General features: G+C 43.2%; 1 protein-coding gene across 2 annotated transcripts in view; it reads left to right on the top strand.

Annotated features, from left to right (window-relative positions):
- Positions 1-12,203, top strand: part of rif1 (replication timing regulatory factor 1) — a 67,452-nt gene continuing 55,249 nt past the window's right edge. For both annotated transcript variants that reach the window (XM_067987153.1, XM_067987152.1), the window contains exon 1: positions 1-164. The gene's annotated coding sequence lies outside the window, so the exon portion shown is untranslated. The remainder of the gene's footprint in view (positions 165-12,203) is intronic.

Genomic DNA, 12,203 nt, shown 5'->3' with positions numbered 1-12,203 from the left:
GGCGCGAGTATTTTCCCGCGGGCTCCGAGCGCTTGTTGTTTGAGTCGGGAGTTCGGCGGCGGCGGCGGCCTGGCGGGGAGCCGGGGCTTTTGTTTATTTCTGAGGGAGAGACATCGTAAGCTGATCGCCGTTAAGAGTCGGACTATGTGCGGATAGAGAGGCAGGTAGGCTTGGTGTCGGGAGCGGCGGGTCTCTCTTTCCCAACCCCCCCCCCCTTCCCTTCCCTCTCTCTCACACACACCCCGCGTCCCGTCACTTGCTCTCTGCCTCCCGCTGTACTCGGAGCCCGGGGAGGTGGTGGTAGTGACTCGGCCTGTACTCAAAACAGTGCGATGGAGGGTGAGGGAGGAGCCGGGCCCCGCACTCCCTTTTTTTTTCCCCCCCCCCATCTTTTTAAAGTTGCTCTGCTGTGAGTGAGTCTGTCTGCTGGTAATCGGAAAATTTTTAATTTAGTTTAAATAAGATCATACTCGTGTGTGGTGGATCTTTTTTTAAAAAAAAACATGTCATTGTTTATGTCTCTATCGGAAATATTTTTTTAAAACTAGGAGTTTGTTTTATAAATAATTGGATTTCATGTCATAACGTCCGATCGTGGGATTGATCGGCGTTAAATACGTCCCTTTCCATTGCGGTTAAAATTTATAAATACTGACACGGGGTTCAACGTAATGAGAACACAAGTTACTGCTTTTGGTTGGGGTGTTTCAGATAGTTTCCCTTTGACTCGAACTCTTATTTGGAGTATTCTACCATCAGTCCTTGTAATTTTATGTCATTATTATATAGTATCTTAAACTTAAGGTTTAAATAGAGGAAGGGATCAAATGCTACATAAAAGCCACAAGCCAGTTTCCCGGAGATGTGAAATTAAATTAGAAATCAAGATTATTGAACTACCTGTATACATGTTTACTTTAACTTAAAATAACGTGTATAAAATATAGAATTAGTTTCAAATTTGCCTCCAATGTGGGTATCAAGGCACTGTGGTCATCTTTCTTTGGTAACCTAAAGGCAATCGATTGCATGGATTGGGAAAGTGAGATTGTGGGAATAGCAGCAGATGGGAATAGATGATGGTAATAAGAAAATCATGGGGGTGGGAGAAGTTTGGACAAGGAGACAAGGAAACAAGTAAATCTATTCACTATAGATGCTGTATTACCTATATAATAAAAATTGTTTTGTATCTGTTTTGAGCAAGCTGGCCAATAGTAATCAAGTGACTTCCATTTGTTAATATTTTCAAGAAATCTCATCGGTCAATACTAATCATATAACCCATCTCCATGTCTCTTTCTAGCAGTCTTAGATGTTGAAAGGCACATTGGTCCAGATCCTGGTCAATCCAATAAAGCAGTTGGTAAAGGCAAGGGTACATGGTAATAATAGGCCAGCCACCACCAGTGCTGCTTTTATTTTATTTTTTTCAGTCGTTCCCTTATCTGAATTCTCTTGCTTTGGTCTCAGTTGTTCAGATCCTGTTCTCGTGGCTGTTAAGCATGTGTTGGCTGCCAAGTACTCCTACCCTATCCTGACTGCCCACTGCCTGTGTTGAGGCTGCAGTAGGGCTACTGCTTCAGGGCAAGAGTGAGATTTAAATGGATGCACAGGTTTACTATGTTGGGACTGCAGATCAGCTGCTATTTCACCAAGCTCTGATACTGCATGGTGAAATTAATTGATTTTCAGATCCCAAAGCTGAGCGAGCCTGTTTGCACTTGTTCCTGCTCTAAAATGAGGAATAAAATTACTAATTTTCTTTTTGTACACCTGAAAGGAATCAAAGCAAAAAGGGCATTATAACTGTTCAACGTGTAAAGTCCTTCATTAATGGGCTACCTAATCATTTGGGAAATAAATTTACTTCTTTGGCACATTGAGGGCATGGCATTTCCTGGTAACCTGCTGATTTACCTCATTGATGCTCATAGTTGCTCTACCACCATACACATAGCCAACTCTTTTCTGCCATCCCCCCCTCCCATTGCAGTATCCAAGCAGCCCTGGGCTCCACTGCCTTATCCACTTTTGCCTCCAACACTAACAAGTGGGACAGTCCAGTCACTTTTCCCCCCTGTGTGGTCACCTATGGAATACCCTGAGGTTATATAATTGGTCCCCTCCTTTTGCTCACTTGCATGCTGTCCTTCACTGCATTATCCATAGATGAGGATAGTGTCTATATGTATAACACTCAGCTCAACTGTGACCACATCTGTGTTGTCAGATTATCTCCAACAGCCGTGGATGAATCAGAAATCCCCCCAATTGGATGTTGGAAAGACAGAAACTATTATATTTGACTGCTGTCACAAAACTTTGCACACTTGCCACCAACACCATATCCCTTGCCAGTTGCTCATTCAGCTTATAGAATCATAGAAGTTACAACATGGAAACAGGCCCTTCGGCCGAACATGTCCATGTCGCCCAGTTTAAACCACTAAGCTAGTCCCAGTTGCCTGCACTTGGCCCATATCCCTCTATACCCATCTTACCCATGTAACTGTCCAAATGCTTTTTAAAAGACAAAATTGTACCTGCCTCTACTACTGCCTCTGGCAGCTCGTTCCAGACACTCGCCACCCTTTGAGTGAAAAAATTGCCCCTCTGGACCCTTTTGTATCTCTCCCCTCTCACCTTAAATCTATGTCCCCTCGTTATAGACTCCCCTACCTTTGGGAAAAGATTTTGACTATCTACCTTATCGATGCCCCTCATTATTTTATAGACTTCTATAAGATCACCCCTTAACCTCCTACTCTCCAGGGAAAAAAGTCCCAGTCTATCTAACCTCTCCCTATAAGTCAAACCATCAAGTCCTGGTAGCATCCTAGTAAATCTTTTCTGCACTCTTTCTAGTTTAATAATATCCTTTCTATAATAGGGTGACCAGAACTGTACACAGTATTCCAAGTGTGGTCTTACTAATGTCTTGTACAACTTCAACAAGACATCCCAACTCCTGTATTCAATGTTCTGACCAATGAAACCAAGCATGCCGAATGCCTTCTTCACCACCCTATCCACCTGTGACTCCACTTTCAAGGAGCTATGAACCTGTACTCCCAGATCTCTTTGTTCTATAACTCTCCCCAACGCCCTACCATTAACGGAGTAGGTCCTGGCCCGATTCGATCTACCAAAATGCATCACCTCACATTTATCTAAATTAAACTCCATCTGCCATTCATCGGCCCACTGGCCCAATTTATCAAGGTCCCGTTGCAATCCTAGATAACCTTCTTCACTGTCCACAATGCCACCAATCTTGGTGTCATCTGCAAACATACTAACCATGCCTCCTAAATTCTCATCCAAATCATTAATATAAATAACAAATAACAGCGGACCCAGCACCAATCCCTGAGGCACACCGCTGGACACAGGCCTCCAGTTTGAAAAACAACCCTCTACAACCACCCTCTGTCTTCTGTCGTCTATCCAATTGGCTACCTCACCTTGGATCCCGTGAGATTTAACCTTATGTAACAACCTACCATGAGATACCTTGTCAAAGGCTTTGCTAAAGTCCATGTAGACCACGTCTACTGCACAGCCCTCACCTATCTTCTTGGTTACCCCTTCAAAAAACTCAATCAAATTCGTGTGACATGATTTTCCTCTCACAAAACCATGCTGACTGTTCCTAATCAGTCCCTGCCTCTCCAAATGCCTGTAGATCCTGTCTCTCAGAATACCCTCTAACAACTTACCCACTACAGATGTCAGGCTCACCGGTCTGTAGTTCCCAGGCTTTTCCCTGCCACCCTTGTTAAACAAAGGCACAACATTTGCTACCCTCCAATCTTCAGGCACCTCAGCTGTAGCTGTCGATGATTCAAATATCTCTGCTAGGGGACCCGCAATTTCCTCCCTAACCTCCCATAACGTCCTGGGATACATTTCATCAGGTCCCGGAGATTTATCTACCTTGATGCGCGTTAAGACTTCCAGCATCTCCCTCTCTGTAATATGTACACTCCTCAAGACATCACTATTTATTTCCCCAAGTTCCCTAACATCCATGCCTTTCTCAACCGTAAATACTGATGTGAAATATTCATTCAGGATCTCACCCATCTCTTGTGGTTCCGCACATAGATGACCTTGTTGATCCTTAAGAGGCCCTACTCTCTCCCTAGTTACTCTTTTGCCCTTTATGTATTTGTAGAAGCTCTTTGGATTCTCCTTTGCCTTATCTGCCAAAGCAATCTCATGTCCCCTTTTTGCCCTCCTGATTTCTCTCTTAACTCTACTCCGGCAATCTCTATACTCTTCAAGGAATCCACTTGATCCCAGCTGCCTATGCATGTCATATGCCGCCGCCTCCTTTTTGACTAGGGCCTCAATTTCCCGAGTCATCCAAGGTTCCCTACTTCTACCAGCCTTGCCCTTCACTTTATAAGGAATGTGCTTACCCTGAACCCTGGTTAACACACTTTTGAAAGCCTCCCACTTATCAGACGTCCCTTTGCCTGCCAACAGACTCTCCCAATCAACTTCTGAAAGTTCCTGTCTAATACCATCAAAATTGGCCTTTCCCCAAAATGTGCCATGTCTGTAGCCTGTTCAACCCATCACCAAGACTGCTTACTTCCACCCCTGCAATATCAATGTCTCCAGTCTTGCCTTACTCTTACAACCACTGAAATCTTTATTCATGCCTTTGTTTCTTTTAGACTTGATTTCTCCAACATCGTTTTTGCCAACCTTACATCCTCCTTACTTAATAGATTCCAATTTATTCAACACTCAGCTGCTGATCTCCTATTCTGCATAAAATTCCACTCTCCCTTTACTCCTGTCCTTGCTGATCTGCACTGGCTCCCTGTCCTCAAACATTAAATCCTCAATGTCATCTTCAAATTTTTTCATGGCCTTGCCGCAACATACTTTTGTGACCTCCTCCAAGCTGTATCCTAGCCCTTCCTCCTTCTTTTGGTCTTCTGAATTTGACAGTTCATCATCTTCTCTTTCTCTCCCTCCACCCCCCCTCTCGTCCACCCTCACCCCCCCCCCCCCCCCCCCCCCGGCCTTGGTGGCAGAACCTTCGGTTGCCTTGGCCCCACTCCATGGAAGTCCCTCCCTAAACCCATCCATCTGTCTTCAGCTTTTTAAAAGCCTTCTTGAAAACCCATCTTTCTGACCAAGCTATCTGTTGCCTCCCCCACCAAGGCACAGGGTCTGTTCCTTTTTTATTTTTCCCTCATAAAGCAGCATGGGATGTTTTTCTATGTTAGAGATGCTACATACGTGCAACTTGTTGCTGTAGTTGCAACTTCTCCGTTGCTCTCATTGTTGACTACCTTTATAAACTCAATTGTCCATAACTCTATCCAGCCCCCATCCTCCCCTGCATTCTTGCTGACCACCACTGGCTCCCTGTCAGCCATTGCCCTTTGGTCCTCTGGCCTTCTGTGCTTCCTCCTCCTTTCTCTCTTTCTTCCCACCCACCCCCGCCTTTCCTCCATTGGTGGCAGAAGCTACAGCCGTCTCAGCCCTACTCTAGAGCTCCCGCCCTAAAACACTTCATCTTGCTACTTCTCTCCTCGGTAGTAACTGACTCCTCAAACCTGTCTTTTTGACCATGCTTTCAGTCATCTCCCAATCTTTTTCACAATCAATTTTTGTCCATTTTTTTAATGTAGCACCTTGGGGCATTTTCTGCGATCATCGTACATACAGCACAGGAGGAGACCATTCAGCCCATTGTGTCTGTGCTGGCTCTTTGAAGGAGCTATCCCATTTCCCTGCTCTTTCCCTATAACCCTGTAAGTCTTTTCCCTTCAAGTATTTATCTAATTCCCTTTTGAAAGTTACTATTGAATCTGCTTCCACCACCCTTTCAGGCAGTGCACTCCAGATCAATACAACTTGCTGTATAAAAAAAATGTTTCCTCATGCCGCCTCTGGATCACCTTTAAATCTGTGTCCTCTGGTCACCGACTCTTCTGCCAGTGGAAACAGTTTCTCATTTACTCTATCAAAATCGTTCCATGATTTTGAACACCTTTATCAAATCTCCCCTTAACCTTCTCTGTTCCAAGCAGAACAATCCCAGCTTCTACAATCTCTCCATATAACTGAAGTTCCTCATCCCCGGTACCATTCTAGTAAATCTCTTCTGCACCCTCTCTAAGGCCTCACATCCTTCCTAAAGTGTAGTGCCCAGAACTGAACACAGTACACCAGCTGAGACCGAACCAGTGTTTTATAAAGGTTTAGCATAACTTCCTTTTGTACTCCATGCCTCTATTAATAAAGCCCAGGATTCCATATGCTTTTTTAACAGCCTTCTCAACTTGTCCTGCCACCTTCAAAGATTTGTGTATGTGCACCCCCAGGTCTCTCTGTTTCTGCACCCCCTTTAAAATTGTACCAATTAGTTGATATTGCCTCTTCTCATTCTTCCTACCAAAATGCATCACTTCAAACTTCTGCATTAAATTTTATCTGCCATGTGTCGGCCCACTTCACCAGTATGTCTATGTCCTCCTGAAGCCTGTTACTTCCTCCACGTTGTCTACTACATTTCCAAGTTTGGTGTCATCTGCAACCTTTGAAATTATACCCTCTATATGCAAGTCCAGGTCATTAATATATATCAAAAAGAGCAGTAGTCCTAATTCTGACCCCAGGGGAACACCACTGTATACTTCCCTGCAGTTTGAAAAACAACTGTTCATCACTACTCTCTACTTTCTGTCCCTTAGTCAATTTTGTATCCATGCTGCCACTGTCCCTTTAATCCCATGGGCTTTACTTTTGCTAGCAGGTCTATTGTGTGGTACTTATCAAATGTCTTTTGAAAGTCCATATACACATCAACCGCACTACCCTCATCAACACCCCCATTCTCCCATCAAAGAACTCAATCATAGAAACATAGAAAATAGGTGCAAGAGTAGGCTATTCGGCCCTTCGCGCCTGCTCTGCCATTCAAAATGATCATGGCTGATCGTCTAATTCAGTACCCTGTTCCTGCTTTTTCCCCATATCCCTTGATCAAGTTAGTCAAACACAATTTTTCTTTAACAGATCCGTGCTGACTTTAATTTATTAACCCCTACTTTTCCAAGTGCCAATTAATTTTGTCCTGGGTTATTGTCTCTTTTTAAAAAAATAATTTCCCCACATCGTTAGGCTGTCTGGCCTGTAACTGTCGGGTTTATCCCTCTCCCCTTTGAACAGGGGTGTAACATTCGCTATCCACCAGTCCTCCGGCACCGTCCCCATATCTAAGGAGGATTGGAAGATTGTGGTCAGAACCTCTCCAATTTCCTCCCTTACTTCCGTCAGTAACCGAGGATGCATCCCATCTGGACCGGGTGGCTTTTCTACTTTTGAGTAGTCCTAACCTTTTAAGTACCTCCTCTTTATCTATTTTTATCCTATCCAATATCACTACTGCTACAATGGCAGCATCCTCTTCTCTAGTGAAGACGGATGCAAAATATTTATTTCGTACCTCAGCCGTACCCTCTGCCTCCATAAGATGATCGCTTTTGTCCCTAATCGGTCCCACCTTTCCGTTGACTACCCTTTTACTATTTGTATGTATGTAAAAGACTTTTGGGTTCCCTTTTATGTTAGCTGCTAATCTTTTTTTCTTACTCCTTGCCCCTCTTCCCTTTTTTAGATCTCTTCTATTTTCTGTATTCAGTCTGGTTCTCTACGTTATAATGAACCTTACATTTGTCATAGACCCTTTTCTGTTTCATTTTAATCTCTATATCTTTAGTCATTAAAGGCATAATATCGGTTAAGCTGTTGCCAACCTCCTTGGCCCCAAGTAAATTATTACCCTGGATCCTGTTCCCAGCCTCATCCTTCTCCTTCCCGTGTGACCTGAGCTTTGCACTGTTTTTCTCCACCCACCCAACCAATCGTTTCTCTCTTCTGCATTTTCACCACCTGATCCCAGTGTCACTTCAGCTATCATGTTGCTATATACATGCACTTTTTAAAAAGGCAAGTGTGTTCTGGTAAATTAGCCGAAGAGGCAGTCATGCTAAGAGATTGGAAGGCATACAGAAGAGAGGGGAAACAAGAAAATGCTTGCAAAATGTGTCAGATAAAGTGATGTATAGATACCATAACAAGAAAATTGCATGAGCACGTGGAGCCATTCAGAGAGAGAGAGAGAAAAACATGGAGAAGGATGTGGGGGAGGGGTGAGAGAAGTGGGAAAGAAGCAGAGCCAGTTACAGGAAGAGACACCATTTTTTTTTTGCAAAAACCAACTGCAGCAGCTCAATTAGTAGTATATTTCAAAGCAGTAGTATATTTTTACCAGTTGAATTGTTTGGAATGTTTTAATTTCTGATGTAGGAGGCAGGGCAGAGTGCAACCTGTTGCACACTTTTTTAATTGTAAACAATTTTACAACACCAAGTTATAGTCCAGCAATTTTATTTTAAATTCACAAGCTTTCGGAGGCTTCCTCCTTCGTCAGGTAAATGTTCAGGAGCTCCTTGAAGCCTACGCATTTATACTTCACAGAACAATACATGGTGTTTACAGACTGCCCCTGCAACTGCCCGTTGCCAAGGCAATCACCGTGTTCAGACAGAGAGGTGTCACCTGCAGAACCCCCGAATACACATTCAACAAAAAAACAAACAGGAAAAAAAAACAGAGAGGCAGAAACATCCGGAAGGCAGAGAAAGCCAGCAAATGACCCATTATATTAAAAACAGATAACATTTGTTCGCTGGTGGGGTAACGTGTAGCGTGACATGAACCCAAGATCCCGGTTGAGGCCGTCCTCATGGGTGCGGAACTTGGCTATCAATTTCTGCTCGACGATTTTGCGTTGTCGTGTGTCTCGAAGGCCGCCTTGGAGTACGCTTACCCGAAGGTCGGTGGATGAATGTCCATGACTGCTGAAGTGTTCCCCGACTGGGAGGGAACCCTCCTGTTTGGCGATTGTTGCGCGGTGTCCGTTCATCCGTTGTCGCAGTGTCTGCATGGTCTCGCCAATGTACCATGCTCTGGGGCATCCTTTCCTGCAACGTATGAGGTAGACAACGTTGGCCGAGTCACAGGAGTATGAACCATGCACCTGGTGGGTGGTGTCCTCTCGTGTGATGGTGGTATCTGTGTCGATGATCTGGCATGTCTTGCAGAGGTTACCGTGGCAGGGTTGTGTGGTGTCGTGGACGCTGTTCTCTTGAAAGCTAGGTAATTTGCTGCGAACGATGGTCTGTTTGAGGTTGGGTGGCTGTTTAAAGGCGAGTAGTGGAGGCATCTCCACATCACACTTTTTTAGACACAGACTATGATGGTGTACTTAAAAAAAAAAGATTCTGGTTATTATCACCTTGCTGTGCGCAAATTGGCAGCCGCGTTTCCTACATTACAACAGTGACTACACTTCAGAAGTACTTCATTTGCTGTAAAGTGCTTTGGGACGTCCTGAGGTTGTGAAAGGCGCTGTATAAATGCACGTTTTTTTTGTTGGCCAGGAGTCTCACATCAAGTGTCCCCATGTATATGTTGATTCTGTTCTAAAATAAAGGTATAGGTAATCTGTGTAGCAAAATATTCACTTAATTTGAACAGATCCAAAAGACTAGAGCTGTAATTTTGTGTCTTTTTTAAAAAATGACTGAAATATCGATTGACAGCAAAGCTTGTAAGTTTCGCGAAAGTGGACAATAGAAGCCATTCAGACAGCTAGCTGTAGACATGCAATTCTTCCTCAGCCAATAACCAACCCAATTAAATATAAAGGGTCTTGCACACTACCATGCATTTAAACAACGACTATAGTGTCAGTGTGAAGTGGTTTTGCTTTGCAGTTATAGTGTTAATTCACCCTGAATCCTGTGTCCGGGGAAGCTGACACTTGAACTAAGCAGAGTGAGACTTTCTGGAGGAGTATTGCACCGCTTTCCTTTTGGAGTTATTTTGGTCCTTTATGCCCAGTTTACTCTAAATTTAGTGTCACTGTGAAATGATTCCTGGCTAGAATTGTACAATGTGATTGCAGCATAAATCGTATAGCTGGAATTCCTCTTTTTTTTCCTGTAGAAATTATGGTCTCTAGGCTTGATTAGTATTAGCGGCCCTTAGAGAGGTAAATAAGGGAGAGCAGTGCACGGAAGTTGAGACTCTGTTTACGTGCTTCTCCTCGGCACCATTTTTATGTAAATTGAATTGTGAAAAATACCCAGCAGAGCAATTGTAGATAGGTTTTAACTTCCTAAGCTTGGGTTGGGTCTGGAGAGAGCATTTTGAACTATCTCACCGGGTTGAAGTACTGATATTTTCTATCACTCGTGGCAGTCGTGGGAGCATTTTGAGGTTAAGAAATGAGTGTATCCCACAAGAAGTTATTGACACTGAAATTTGAATATCCAGTCAAATAATCTGAATGCTTAAATTTTAACTGATGAGCAATGAGCTCAGTGCGTGCATATAACCACTTAGATGCAGAATGCGCTCTTGCCAGGAGAACTGGAGTTCCAGCCAAGCAGTGTAAACGCTACGGAGTGGTCTGAGATCGGCATAAAAGAAACAATCCACTAACTTTTAATCTGGTTACCTTTAATTTCTGTCTACCTAGCTTTTTTCTGCCAATTGTCCATGAGGCATGCTGCAGAGAAACACAACAATCATTTTATTAAAAAAAATCAGTAACTGCAAATGAATAAATATTTCCTGTATTAATCCAATCTGAGTTCAGATAGCCGTCCGAACACTCTAAGCTCAGTTTGTCATGTTTTATGACCTGTTGAGCCTGTTAATGCCCTGTAATTAAGTATCCATTACCTAGTTTTTTTTTTACATTGTAATTGAAGAGATTACTTGATGTCCTAAAATACAAGATGCTGAGAACAAGGATTGATATTTTTTATGAATATTTGGAGGTCCAGATTGTGTTGCATCCTTTTTACTCGTATGTATTTTATGTAAGAAATTTAGTAACTTTTTGACTGTGCTGAATTACATAGAATTTTGCAGCACAGAAACAGGCCAGTCAGCCTAACAGGTCTATGCCAGTGTTTTTGCTCCACGTGAGCCTCCTCCCACCCCTCTTCATCTCATCCTACCAACATAACCTTCCATTCCTTTCTCCCACATGCAATTGTCTGGCTTCCCCTTAAATGCATCTATGTTGTTCACCTCAACCACTCTGGTTGTGAGTTCCACATTCTCCCCACTCTGAGTGAAGAAGTTTCTCCTGAATTCCTTATTGGATTTACTAGTGACCATCTTATATTTATGGCCCCTTGTTTTGGACTCCCCCACAAGTGGAAACATCTTGGGCAGTTGCTTAGCTACTTGAGTAAGTTATGTAAGAATAGAATGCACATGCAATATTATATTAATGGTGTTAGGAGTTGTTTTGTTTAATTTCTTTGTACATTAGATGGAGTATAAATATACAATGTAATGTGGCGAAATGTGAAATTATCCACTTTGGTAGGAAGAATGGAAGAGCAAAATATTTTTTAAAAGGTGACAAACTACAAAATGTTAGTATCCAGAGCAATTTGGGTAACATGCAGGTACAGCAAGCAATTGGGAAGTGAAATAGTATGTTAGCCTTTATTACAAGAGGTTTGGAGTATAAGAATAAGGTGGTCTTGCTGCAATTATGTAGGGCTCTGGTGAGACCACACTTGGAGTATTGCGTACAGTTTTGGTCTCCTTACCTAAGGAAGGATGTACTTGTCTTTTAGAGTGGGTGCAACGAAGGTTCACTAGATTAATTCCTGGGATGAGAGGGTTGTCCTATGAGAAGAGATTGAGCAGAAACTCTCTGGAGTTTAGAAGAATGAGAGGTGAGCTCATTGAAACATATAAAATTCTTAGAGGGCTTGACAGGGTAGAAGTGGAGAGGCTGTTTCCCCTGGCTGGTGGGTCTAGAGCTAAGGTTCATTGTCTCAAGATAAGGGGTCAGCCATTATCTTGAGACTGAGATGAGGAGGAATTTCTTCACTCAGGGTTGTGAACCTTTGGAATTCTCTACCTCCCAGAGGGCTGGGGATGCTCAATTCTTGAGTATATTCAAGACTAAGATCGATAGATTTTTGGATACTAAGGGAATCAAGGGATATGGGGATAGGGTGGGAAAGTGGAGTTGAGGTTGAAGATCAGTCATAATCATAATGAATGGCAGTGCAGGCTCAACGGGCCGTATAGTCCACTCCTGCTCCCATTTCTTATGTTCTTGTGTCTCATTC

This window comes from Heptranchias perlo, chromosome 7 (assembly GCF_035084215.1).
Source record: "Heptranchias perlo isolate sHepPer1 chromosome 7, sHepPer1.hap1, whole genome shotgun sequence".
Lineage (NCBI taxonomy): Eukaryota > Metazoa > Chordata > Chondrichthyes > Hexanchiformes > Hexanchidae > Heptranchias > Heptranchias perlo.
The sequence above is the reverse complement of the archived record's forward strand: the minus strand, read 5'-3'. Positions and strand labels throughout refer to the sequence as shown.